We start from the raw sequence: 13,521 nt of genomic DNA, 5'->3' as shown, positions 1-13,521 counted from the left end.
CAAATCAGAGCATTATTTCTGCTACTTGATCAAATGACTGAAATCTCAGGTAAACTGAAGAGAAAGTACTTGGATCATAGAGAAAAAATGCCTGTTCTCATCTGGAGTTATCTTAAACTTCACATGTAAAAATATGTTCTGAATAACAACTGACCTTCCTCAATTCAAGTCAGCAAAACCTTCTGGCAGAAATATTCTAGAAAAAACAAACAATATAAAAGTGATTAAAAGTAAGAAAAACATTCTAAATTATTTTCACCAGCTTTAAATGAGCTAAAACTTCATTTATACAGGGCATTCAAATCTCAGCACAGGCTTACTTTTAATCAGTAAAATTATGAATTGGGTTGAAAGTGGGAACAGAAAGATGAAAAGAAAAACTTATTTCATTACTAGTTTCCCAGTATGAGGAATTATGTTTCTAATTTAAATGCAAAGTCTTGATAAGGTAGGGACAGAAGTCAGTATTATAATGTCAACATTTGCCAATAGTTATCTTTAAAGAGGGACACAACCTTTTCATCCATCCTCAGCCTAGGAAATAACTATGGCAACATCACTGGTTATAATGTAGGCCATTATTTTATAATGATAGTAGTGATCACTGAACATTGTTGTGGGGGGGATTTTTGTTTGTCTGAATGAAAGCATTAATGATGCTTTTTCATATTTTACATATAAATAAATATTTTATGTACTTCATAGTTTATATATAAGAACTGTTGGCTACTAAACATCTTCTATAGCTGAAAACTGTGGTGACAAAGAGCAAAGGACAGGACCCTTTCTGGTGTGGTCTCATCTCACAGATTCAGCATGAGCACCTGTGCTTCTGCCCAGTCTCAAAAAAAGCAGTGGACTCATTTGGCAAGTGATGTTAATTGCATTCTCTTTGAGTTCAGGAACATGGAGAGCATTTCTATGTTTTAAATTAAGCCTCCTCAACAGGGACCAACTTCAGAAATGGATTGAAGACATTGGAATTATATAAATGGATACCTTATTCTGACTCATTAATATGCATATTGCACTAATCTAAACTCCTTTTATACTCTTTTTAGATTTCCCCAGGCAATCCTACACTTTTTTCCTTTCATTTTCATAAATTTATCAATACATTACATCCCACTCTTTAACTTGGTCCAGTGTATTACCATGAAAAAGAGTGAAAATATGTTTAATTTCTAGGCTGAAAAGTAGAAGAGTACGTAAAGGGACATAAAGGAACAAAAAAGCAATAGGTAAATGATATAATTACATTATGCCTCATCCAGTTGAATTTCCACTAGTTTCTTAGTGTATTGGCAACTTCCATATGTATTCTTTTAAATGTTAGTAAATGGAATGGATGAAATTATGCTTAAGGCCTCTAAATGAACAAAAAGTTAGTAACTGAATTTGTAAGTCATATTAATGCGTTAATACAGTTATAAAATTTCAAACCCATTACATTTCAGCAAGACACTCTGTTATTGATTACTTCAGAATACCTTACTATAATCTCTGACTTTAACTCTGGCTGTTTTCTGAAAGACATGTTGATTATCTACATAATATTAGACTTTCCAAAATGTGATCTACTATCCGGTTGCCCTTGAGAAAGAAATTACAGACTGTCTACAGGGAAGGGCTGAACACACCTGCAAAATGTTTATAACAATGTGAAATGAATCTGGTACTCTTTTGCCACCAATATAGCAGTTGCTAAAATTGTGCATGGGTAGCAGGGAGATAGGTAGATTCAGAGAAATGAAAGCTATTGGGAATTATTAAACACATGGCAATCTTGAGACACATAGATGGAGGCTGAGAAAGCATTTAGAAAATTTTTACTATATGCTTGCCCTCTTCTCGTTACTTTTTCTTAGGCATCCATTTATGGCCACTGTCAGAGGTGAGATACCAAAGAAAATGAATGAGCTGTTGGTCTGACTCACCAGAGCTTCTATTACAGGTTTTGCAATTTTGCATCGTTCAAGTTGCATACATCATTAGATTCATGTTCTCTTCAAAGGAATAGAAAAGAGGGGGGAAAGGGATAGAGAAGGAAATCCTGAAAATTCCAACAGGCCTTATTAAAATGAATGCTAAATTCCACGGATGCTAGCTAGTATTATGATCATTTGAGTAAGCATGAGCCGACTTATGGAATGAAAATGAAAACCAAGTACCATATTACATTTTTTAACTCATTCAAACACAGAGCATTAAAGTGCTAAGTATAACCCTGACTCTAAACCCTGGAGAGTGGTCCAAATGTAGTACATATAACATATTCAGACAACATATATATCTTATACATGTGTGTTAGCATATATGGAGGACATACAAGCGTGTGTGTGCATGTAGTGGGTTGAGGTCAATCACTTGAATGTAGACAGAAAAGAATTTTGAGATCTGGCTTTGAAATTTCATGCTCATGAAAAATTAACAAATATTTGCCCATTCCCCTGCAAATTCTCGTCTCATTTAGAGGAAACTGCTTTCACAAAGTTTTCAACCAATCCCTTTTGGTCAGAAAAGTGGACCCATAATTAACCGAAAATGAGCTATTAGAAAGGGAGTAAATGTCCTGACAAAACGGAAAGCATGTCCTTCCGATTTTTTTTTCTTTTTTAAAGATGCCTTCAAAACCATACCCCCAAATGTCTCATAGCTAAGACAGGAGACACACGGTCAATTTGGCTAAGAATTACTTCTTTGAAACAGCTTAGTTATTGTATGAGTCTCTAATGAAACTCAACATTCTGTTCCTGCCTGAAAACATCTGTTCTCTGGACGGGAAAAAAACTGAAAACCTTTTATATATCTCTTAAAGAAAGGATTCTGCCCTGCTAAATTACCATTCAATGCATCGTAGCCAAAAGAGGCTGTTGAACTTGTGCATTAATGGATTTATAGACCTTGCCAGGATCATAAAGACGAAGAGAAATCCCTCAATTGTTTTATGTATGTTTCTCGTTGCCCTTCATCAACAAAGTTATTATGAGATAGTTCAAATACTCTTGACCATACTTGTGCTTGTTATCTTTTTATAGGGTATTGATACCTTCCAAACGTTTCACAAGCATTTAGAAATCACACTGAACTTCCTGAATAAGTTAACTTCAATCTTAAAAGTTATCAATAATGAAGAATGAGATTTTTTAAAAAAGTTATTGCAAGGAAAGGGAATTTGCAATAATTTGCTTCTAACTGTCTTCAAAATCATTAAGGCAATGAGTTAAAAATGCTTCATAAGGGATAAACAGAAAAGGAAGCATGTTTTCTATGAGAAAAAAAATAGAAAAGGTTGCTATTTTTTCCACTGTTATTCTGCTGAATAAAACATTAGTTTTAGTCAATGCTTTCTAGCAAGAAGCAGAGTTGCAGTATTATTCCTTTAAAGTAAATTTCCATTTAACTCTTGCTTTTACCTGCAAAAATGGCTTTGAAAATAAAAAAGCCAAAAGTTCAGCAGGAAGATTAATCAGTCACTATTTCCTACTTTTCTCTGTAGCCATTCAGGAGAGGAATTGCAGGCCCAGAGTCATCCCACAGTATACACTGAACTCAGTTATCTTCATGGCCATTGCCACAATAGAGTCCTCTATCACCAAGCCAGAGTGACAGGCATTCACAAAAGATGATACAACTCACCAGTGGGCTCTACTGTCCATTCAGGGGCCCCTCTCTCTTTCCAGTGCCTACGGACAATAGCCTTAGGGCAACCAGGCTTCTAGCTTGGACCTCTTCATGCAGTGCCTAAAGGGAAGTGGGAGGAATACAGGGTGAGGAGAACAGTGCCTCATGAAAGGAAAGGCTGCCTGTAGCCCGAAAGAACCAGGTCGTTAGCTCTCCCCTCAAAAGTACCAGCTTTTGTTTTGCACAAAGACCAGACCGAGAAGCTAAAACTGCTGGGAAAGGCAGTAGCAATTAGCCATGCCACCTACCCTCTCAGGATACAAATGAAGCAATCTTAAATTACTCTGTTGACAACTGATGGGGCATTTTATAGAAGCAGAAAATGATTCATCTAAGTCAAAATTTGCCTATGAAGATTCCAGGATAGGTTTTTTCCCTCCCAAATGCCTTTATCTCTGCACTTAACTTTATGACATAACCTGTGTGCACTCCCATTATTTGACAAAAGGGGAGTTTTTTAAAGGTCCAAAGAGGACTCCTGTTGACTTTCAATGCAAATTGGGCACTTTTTATTATCTCCCACCAGATCTATAAATGTCCTTATTTGTTCTGTACTTTAAAGAAAATAGAGTTCCCCAGGCACTGGGTCATTAACGAAAGTGTTCTCTTTTCTTGCCCTAGATAAGGGGTCATGGTTAGTTGATGTGGACATTTTTAAGAAACATCATTAAATATTCAACATGACTTATGAAAAAGAGCCAGAAGCAAAATAATTTTTCAGATGGAAAAAAGCCTAACTTTCAATACGTGTAAGAATGGCTAAATTAAGCCTGTTTACTTTTTAAAAGTCTACAATTCTGTTTTTCATTATTATTATTCTACATTTCAAGACTCCTTCCTCCACAGCTTGGTAAACACAAATTACTTGCAGCCTCAGCCCCTCCCCTCCCAAGCAGGCAGAGGACCACAGATTTCTGCAGTGATTTGGCCTTTTCCAAAACAAACATTGCATTTTGAATTGGTTTCAGGGCAAAAGCAATTCACAGCTGCAAAAGCTCAGTTAGAATACTGTAGAGCTGATACTGCACAAGTATTATCATTTCTACTTCCAGCAAATTAAAGGCTGCAGCTGATTTGCACATGCCTTTTCTGTGTAGTCTATTTTTCCCCCCTTCTTTTCTTTTTTTTTTTTTTCCTTCTTGTGGACCAGTAGTCAAATGCTCAGTCAATTATCAAGTACTGAGAATTGGATGATTTTCTGGTCTTACAACTCAGCTGTTCCCCACAGCAAGGAAGAGGACAGGTGCCTTTACGCCATTAGATTACTACATATGGTGCTCTGTCCCTTTGCATGTTTCAATCCATGCTGCAGCCCTAGAAAAGAAATGATTAAGAGTGAGCAATCTAACGGGATTCAAGAGTTTAGCAAGTGCTTTCTTCCAGTTAAAATTTATTATTGTAATTGCTCAATTAATAATGTCTCTAAATTTTGCAAAGCTCAAGGTTCTGCATGCAAAGTTAAGACTCAAGAGAGTCTACACTGAAATACTGCTGAATCTTGTTTTAAAGTTACAGCTCAGGTGTAAGTCTGGGTCTTATCTCTTCTAATAAAAATACAGTCCACATTTGCTTAAGAAAAAGAATAGTAAACATGAATCAGACCAAATAGCCATTTTCCATATCATGCACAAGTATAACAGAATAAGGATCTCAAACTTGGAATCCACTGCTATGAGTAACACGGTTCAATGTGACCTCAGATGTCATAGAAGATTGTAAAACTGATTACAGTAATAACAGTCAGGTTTGTTCTGGAATGAAGAAGCACCCTAGGAGGTGGTATAACTTGCCAGCAATTCTGTTGCATTATTCCCAAATGATATATAAGCTGTTAAGTGGAGTAGTTTATTAAATATTTTTAAAAGCTGCTGCCAATATGAAGCTATAAACTGCAGATTGAATTGTAAATATTTAGTATGCATGAGATTAGTGCAAAAGAGACACGGTATAAATAAATAGTGTTTGATTACTATAATTATAGCATTGGGGCCAGACTGGGCATTAGTACAACATTTAACCTGAAATCTTACTCTTCTTTTGCCTACAAGAAATTAAATCACTCTAAGAGATTTTTCTGTCTTGTTTTTCATAATAAATCTCTTCCAAAACCTCCTAGAAACCAGTGTTTATTTTAGAGCTAGTCAAACTATACTATACAGTGTAAATGTAGCTCTTATCTTCTGTTTGCGTATGATTAGTCAGTTCTGACTTCTGTGGATATATATGATGAGTAAATATCTTCCAAGTAGTTTATTACTATAAATACCATCTTATGCTTGTCCATGAAATGTCAACTTTGACAGTTCACTAGTGACTGGTTTTGGTCATACGACTTTTTTTTTCTCCTTCCTTGAAATTTTGAAATGTTTGAAAGTAGGATGACGTGGACTGACAAATTAAACCATGAACATGCAAACACATCTCAAAATGAGTTTCTTTTTAGGTTAATGTTTGTTCCAGACTTCTTTTCACTTTGAAATCCTCAAAATTTTAAAATTCTAAAGCAACTTAAAAAAAATACCCAAAACATTTGCATTTTTCTTTGAGAAAATGTTTGTGAAGCACTTATGTTAATTTGATTAGCTCTTTGCTAAACAAAATGTCCTCTTTTGGGGTCTGAACATTTCTCCCAGCATCATCTGCCTCATGTAGGCAGAGGTTCTTCAGGTTTTCCTGCCACAACTTGTAGGTTGCAAGGGAGGGAAGACAGTGTCATTTGCCTCAGGATGGGATATGACCGTAAGTTAAATAAGGTGTTGGTACAACTCACATAATGTCAGCCACTTTGATGAGGCACTTTGATTCAGAGACTGCCAGCCCATGCTCCATGCTCTACTGAAGGCAGGCAAAATAAAATTTTGCTGACTCAAGGAGATGGATAATTTTCTTTTGCCTTTTCCACCCACTGTCAACAAGAGTCACTATTTCTCCCCTCAACCCTGCCTGTCCCATCCCAAACATGTTAAATATTCCCTTAGCAGTACGAGCCATTCTGTGCTGGTCTTATTAAGCGAGCTGTATATCCATTTATCTGAGCCACCCTGTGCAGATGTCTCGTCTTTCTCTCTCCATGTACATTACCTCTACCTTTAAAGAGAGTTGGCGCTGTGGAGGCAATTATGCTCTGCAGCACACTTCAGCATCCTGTTTCTTGGTTATCTACACATCAGTACTCATTGAAGAGCACCCTGACTTCTTCTAGCTTCAAGTTCAGGTTTCTTCCCTACAGAAATCAAAGCATAGGCAAAGGAGATTGTACATCACTATGTTTTATCCCAGCAAGAATTTGGAAGGAGGTCAGGGGAACATACTATTGAACAGGCAACTAGAGACAAACTGTTTAAAAAAAAAAAAAAAAAAACAAAAAACAAAACCCAAACAACCAAAACCCCCAAATCCACTACTTTTTTGGGATATTTTGCATAGGATGATACTCAGGTGGGGAATCAAATTTCCAACAAGTTTGTCAGTGACTGTCCAGGTGGTGATGGGAGGCCATTTTAAGGGTCCTTAGTCAGACAGGGAGAGACTTCCCAAACTGTTAGTTCTATTAATTTTTTATAAATCAGCTGAGCTGTGGTCCTACGTGACCACTCCAGTGCATGAATGATCCATTTCTATTGACTACCTTAAACTACAAACAAAATATTCTGATTTTCTGTGTGCAAAAGACTGCTCCATGTGAGCATTTCTGCATCTGCAGAAACAGTTTCTGCAGAGTATTAACAAGCAACTTTCCTGTGTACTATTTGGTCAATTCTACAGCAGGAACTGCCTGGGGAAGTCTCTGCAACAGCCATATCCTCTACCCAGGATGTTAATCAGCACATTTAAGCATATAAATAATGCCTGTCAATTGGCCTGTTGACAGCAGGAGATGCCTGGGGGAATCTACAGGACTGTCAGAAATTCCCATCTGAAGTGCTCCTGTAACAATTAGTTACAGCTCCGCACGAAGCCAGCCAGGAGTTTAATCAGTCACCTTGTCTCAAGTCAGTCCATTGCTTCATCTGTGTGGAGAATAGCTGTTGAGCACCTGGACCACCCCGGGAAGTGATGATGATGCACACTGACTGTGCACACGAGCACAGTCGTGATAGCCAGCTACATCACAGTTGTAGCTTAAACTTCCACTATGTTACCATTGTAACAAACTCCATAGACTTTTCCACAATATACAGATTTGGGGCACAGATTCACTTCCAGTCCCTAAATGACCACTGTTCTTTATTTAGAAATTTCAGTCCATTGAGCATAAATGTCTACACTTAGATGGGATGAACCAGTATCTATTTAACCTCTGATTCAGCATCTTTGACCTACAAATATAAGATCTAAGGTTTAGAAGTTAAAGAAGCAAAATGAGGTCTGTGCCTTGGAAGCAGACTGATGGTGAATTATTTGGGGAATACTAGAAATGAAGCAAAATTTCTTTGCTCTGAAAGTTTTCAGAAATTGTTCTACCCTTTTCCTCCACTTCTCAACACTTCCCCATGTACTGTTTTTGAGACTGTGAGGATAGAGGAATTCTGTATAAACCTCAAGTGTGAAGGCAGCTGATGGCTACAATTTACAAAAGGGTGAAGGAAGAATACTTCAGGATGTGTCCTTATTAGGTTGACTTTGAACAGCCCTAGACACTCAGTAGCTCCTGCTGAAGCCATCAGGCTCTTTGGAAATTCAGGTTACTTATATAGGTGCCACTGCAGAAAATGCAAAAAACCAAAAAAGTCATTAGGTACTTCTCTGAAGTTCTAACACACCAACTTTTTATTTGCCAGCTCTATTTCACTTTGTCCTCTTTCAGTTGATTTCTCTTTCTCTTAATGTCTGTAAAACTTTTCTGACATGAGAAGGCATTTCTCAGCTTATTTCTATACCAAGCAATTTTTTTGCTGTTTTGCCTTTTGGAACATAATTCCAGATAAGTACTCACGATCAAAGTCAAATCGTCTTGTGTACCAAATCCTGGTAGTTGGTACAGAGCCGATTTCAACTAATAATAAATAAGATTAAATGGAAGATAGAATTTTGAAGGTTTCCAAGAGAAATCTTCCCATTTCATATGAAAATCTGTTTTAACATTTGAGACTCTTCTACTAGGTAATTTAGCTCATCCAAATACAATGAGTCAAGTAACTACTTTTTTCTTTCCAAGATAAAGGTTAATTTCTTACAATGAGATGTGTTTATTGCACTTGGATGACAATATAATGGATCAACCTGTAGACCTGCAAAAACATGTTCACATAATACCACAAACAAATGTTTAAATCAATAATTGAAATTCTTCAGAGTGATACTGTGAACTTAAAATAGTGATGTGTTGTGCAACAGAGTAAATAATGAGTCACAAAATGTTATATCCTCACAAGCAAGTGTTAGGAAAAAAGTAGGGGATGCAACATTAGCTGGAGTCTAGTGCTCTTAAAAAACCTCCAGCTTTTTTAAAGGGACACATCACTGATTTAATATTTGTGAGGCAGGGGGTGGGAAATGACAGGTTCAACCATTGACTCATTTGATAACTTTGAACAGTGTATGTTGAAGTGGCTGTACCACCTTCCCCCTCTGAAGGGGGGGGGAATTTAATATTTTCAGTTTAGATGTGAAACATTTCAATATTTACTGGGCCTGGGAATGTCTTCAAGCTGAGAAACTTAAGAGACATCTAGCAAGCTCTATTCTGGAATACCTCATAAATTAGGAGTAGAGACTTTCACCTAAGAGATGGGAGTCATACGTTTGAAAGCCTGGTGCAGCATTAGGCAGAAGAAAAATGGGCATGCCACATCACTTGTACATGAGAAAGGAAATATTGCCACCCTCATGAACTTTCAAATGTAAAAGTGAGCTGGCTTAGACATCCACTAGTAAATAGATTGTCTGTGTCTGGGCTCTTCGGTACCTGTGCCCAACAGCACAATCTTGCATTGGGTACCCAGAGCCCCTGCAGTGCCTACAGGACGGGCTAAATGAATCTGAATGTGATCCAGGACATCTAGAAAGCCAAATGGGAGACTGCTAGAGCCAAGCAGCAGAGGCATACTGAGAAGCAAGACATGCCTTACAAATCCAGCTGCTCTACTGGGTTCAGGTACTTTATGCAGGGTACCAAAAGGTGTGCCCCTCCCTATGGGATTCAATGTCCAGATCCTTTCCTTGGCAAATGCATCCAGCCCACACCTTTCTGCTGTTAAAGGGCACAGTTATAAATGTGTAGGGGAGGAGAAGAGGTAAAGAAAGGGGTGTTATCAAATATTTTGTGTTGCATCTGTTCAGTCAAGATCCCACTGGCTGAGTGGGATGGATAGAAGGAAGGGACAAAATTCTCCTATCTACTGCTTAAAGAAATTATCTAGGAGTGGTAGGAGTTGAAGATGTGAATTACAAGCCCCACTCAAAGAATTGCTTCTGTGTTTTCCAAGAAGTAGTTAATGGATAAAAAAAGAAACACTTCTTGAGGAAGGAAAAAATATTGCCCACTGGACTTCTTTGGGCAGACATTTGTACCTATGTCTCAGTCTACAAATTGCAAGTTTATCTCTGTCTTCATCAAACACTGTAATCCTTAAAATGGAAAAAACTGCACTGTTGTTAAGTTATCTAATCTACACATTTAAGGATTATTAAACAAATTATTCCTGAAGATGTTGGGAGCAATAGTTACAAGCTTTTTAGATATGTTTGTATAGAATTATCTAGGCCTTGTATGTTTTCAAGCTAGCACTAATGCAATTCCCCTTTTCAGTTCTGTCCTTCAAACAGTACCCCAAATGTGGAGACCCCATGTCTTTGTATAACCACACAAAACATGGCACTGATTACAATAAACAGCCTCACGAAAATCACTATTTTGCCGCAGTTTGAGCCTGGAACAATCATCAAATGTAACAGCTGCATGGTGTGCAGAATAAAGAACATACAGTATACATGGATACAAATCACTTCCAGCTAACTTTTTATGATGTGCCTCTAAACAGTGTTTGTGGCTGAATTTGTAATTAGTGTACTGAACAGATGGAGTTAGCTGAAATATTGAAGTGCCCATAAAATGACTCATGCCATCTAGTGCTTGCACACTGGAATAAAATTTGTTCACCAGAGCTTTGCCTCTGTAGAGAATGACCCCATGAACAGAGAAGAGAGGTAAAGAGAGGAATATTTTATAGCCCTGGTCTCTGTTAAGAGCCATGCTCAAGGAAGCAACTGCTTCATCAATCAACTTTAAATGACAAAGTGTTTGATAATCATAATGGCAAGCACTCAGAAGCAAACCAAATTTAAATGTTTCCCAGGAAGGCTCAAAAAGGTTTGACACCTGTGAACATTCTCACAACAAGAATTAAAATACCCATGCTTTTTGTTCGGTTTCTCAGCAACAACTACGAAAACCTTCGATGCCTCTATATAATATTTCAAAGAAGCAGCTAAGTAGTAAGTGCAGAGCGGCTCAGCTCCATTGTGCCAGATATTCACAGCTGTGTTGTTGCTTAAATCAGTGACAAGAACATGACATACTGATCACTGTGTGTCAAAGTGAAAGCACAGACATGACTCGGGAGGTCTGGGCTCTCTTCTGGGCTACAGCAGGGAGGGACTCTTTTGCTGTCAGCACTCCACACTTCAGTCTTCCTATCTGTAAAATGGGAATAATAAATTATACGTTGCACAACAGCCATGGGACTTAGCACATAGTTCGCTAGCACCTGAGTGCCTACCATGGTCTGCTGGAATATGCACTAAAAACTAGCAAAAAATAGCATTAGTTCTCAGTAGCAGTTAGATTATCAACAGCAAAAATGACAAATTTCCTCATTCTCTATTACTTCAAACCTCCTGGTAAGCTAAGAATAGTTCCAAATCCGTTCTGCAAGCTGCTTTTTGTGGCTGCCTCTTCTGTCGAGACACTTGTGCAAGTCTGTTGGTTACAACTGTTATGTTACTTAGAAACAGAACTGTCCTGAACCAGGACTGGGCAATGCAATGCTCTCTCACTCTAGAAACTGCTAAGATTCACATTTTCTAAGTTTTTTAACTCCCTAATTTGCAACAGAAGAGAGGTTATAGGCCTCCTCTAGAGTAGTATTGCAGGCATTGACCACTGGCTTTGAGTCAGGCCTCAGTGCACTTACATATAGAGTTCAGTCCTGTATTCTTTGGTGAAAGAATTTAGCCTAAAAGCATACAAAAGTATATATGTTTAATATTATCATGAAAAATTGACTAATAGGTGCGAAATTTGAAGTTTTCCCCTAAGAGAGAACATGAATCATTTAATGAGAATCATACTTAAAGGATCATCAGATGCATGATCAATTGCAGAAGTTTGTTCCATGACTTCTAACAAAAGACTCATTTTTTACCTTAACAAATTTGAATAACTGATGTTTCTTTTCATTTAAAAAAAATACAGAAAGAAATCTCAGCAGTTTCTGGACTGTATCATTTCCTTACAGGGAGTGGAGACCCTGGGAAAAGGGCTGCAGTAAGTGAAACACCTACATCTGCCACTCACAGTTTTTAGTCTTAGATGTGGGTTTTTTTTTTAAATAAAAATCACTGCAGGTCAGCTTCTAATCCCATTCAAAGCATGACAATTACTGGATGGACTACAAGAATTTGAAACTTCTGCCCATTAGCCTTGTTCTGTCTCATATTCCAGGTTGTCAAGAGGGTTGGAAATGTGGCAAAGAGAGCACAGTTCAGCTGAATAGCTGAAAAGGGAGGGAGGAAGCTGAAAAGTGCGTTTCTACACAGGTACACACAAAATTGAGAGAGGGAGGGGAAGAGGAAGGGAGAGAGGAAGGAGGAGAGGGAGGGAGGGAGGGAGGGAGTATCATACTGAGCCCTTTTTCTCAGGCTTGAAACAGATACATAAAATAATGGAAGTTTCCTAGCAGAAAGTAAGAGCACTTAGCAAATTGTAAAGAAAAAAATGTTTTTCTAAGAAAAATATCATAACAGATGGCAAATTGTGTGTGCTATAGTTCGTTCAAAACTAATAAAAAAGTAAGTACGATGAAATAGACAGCATAAAACAAGAAAAGAAACAACTTCTATTAGCAGAAAAGGATAATTAGGATACTTAAGGTGCAGAAAATTATAAAATGAGTAGAAAGATCAAGTTTATTGAGAATAAATCCAATTAGAATGGAGTCCTTCGCAGCAATTATAAAGGAACTAGCCTCTCAGCAACGAAACTACAATATACTCTAAGTATTTTATATACATTGGTATTATGCAAAATTAATTGCTGAGCACTTTTTTTTCCCACACGAAATACAGGATACATAGGGCAAGATGCTTAAAATACATTACAGCAATTTAGATGGTAAAGATTTTTTTCCAAGACACATTAAGCAATGCAGATTGAAGGTCTATTTAAAACTGCTGGTCATTATTGCTTCAATAAATAATAAATCAACACTTTGCCAATGACTTCAGCGTACACAAACCTAATGCACACTTCATGGACCAGCTGATGTATGACTCTGTATGTGCTTGAATTTTGAGAGATATATTTACAGGCCAAAGAATATACTCTCTGCAGCTGAAAAGAAGCAAATGCAAAAGTTATGTGAAAGCTTAGAAGGATTCAGAAAAAAAGTTGGACCATAGAAAGAGCATTAGAAGATTTAGAAAAAAATAAGTTCAAAGGACCATATCTCACTTTTCAACCTTGCCGTGGTTTAACCCCAGCCAGCAACTAAGCACCATGCAGCCGCTCACTCACTCCTCCGCCCCTCCCAGTGGGATGGGGAGGAGAATCGAAAAAAAAGTGAAACTTGTGGGTTGAGATAAGAACAGTTTAACACCTAAAGTAAAATAAAATAT

This window comes from Gymnogyps californianus, chromosome 2, assembly GCF_018139145.2.
Source record: "Gymnogyps californianus isolate 813 chromosome 2, ASM1813914v2, whole genome shotgun sequence".
Taxonomy (NCBI): Eukaryota; Metazoa; Chordata; class Aves; order Accipitriformes; family Cathartidae; genus Gymnogyps; species Gymnogyps californianus.
The sequence above is the reverse complement of the archived record's forward strand: the minus strand, read 5'-3'. Positions refer to the sequence as shown.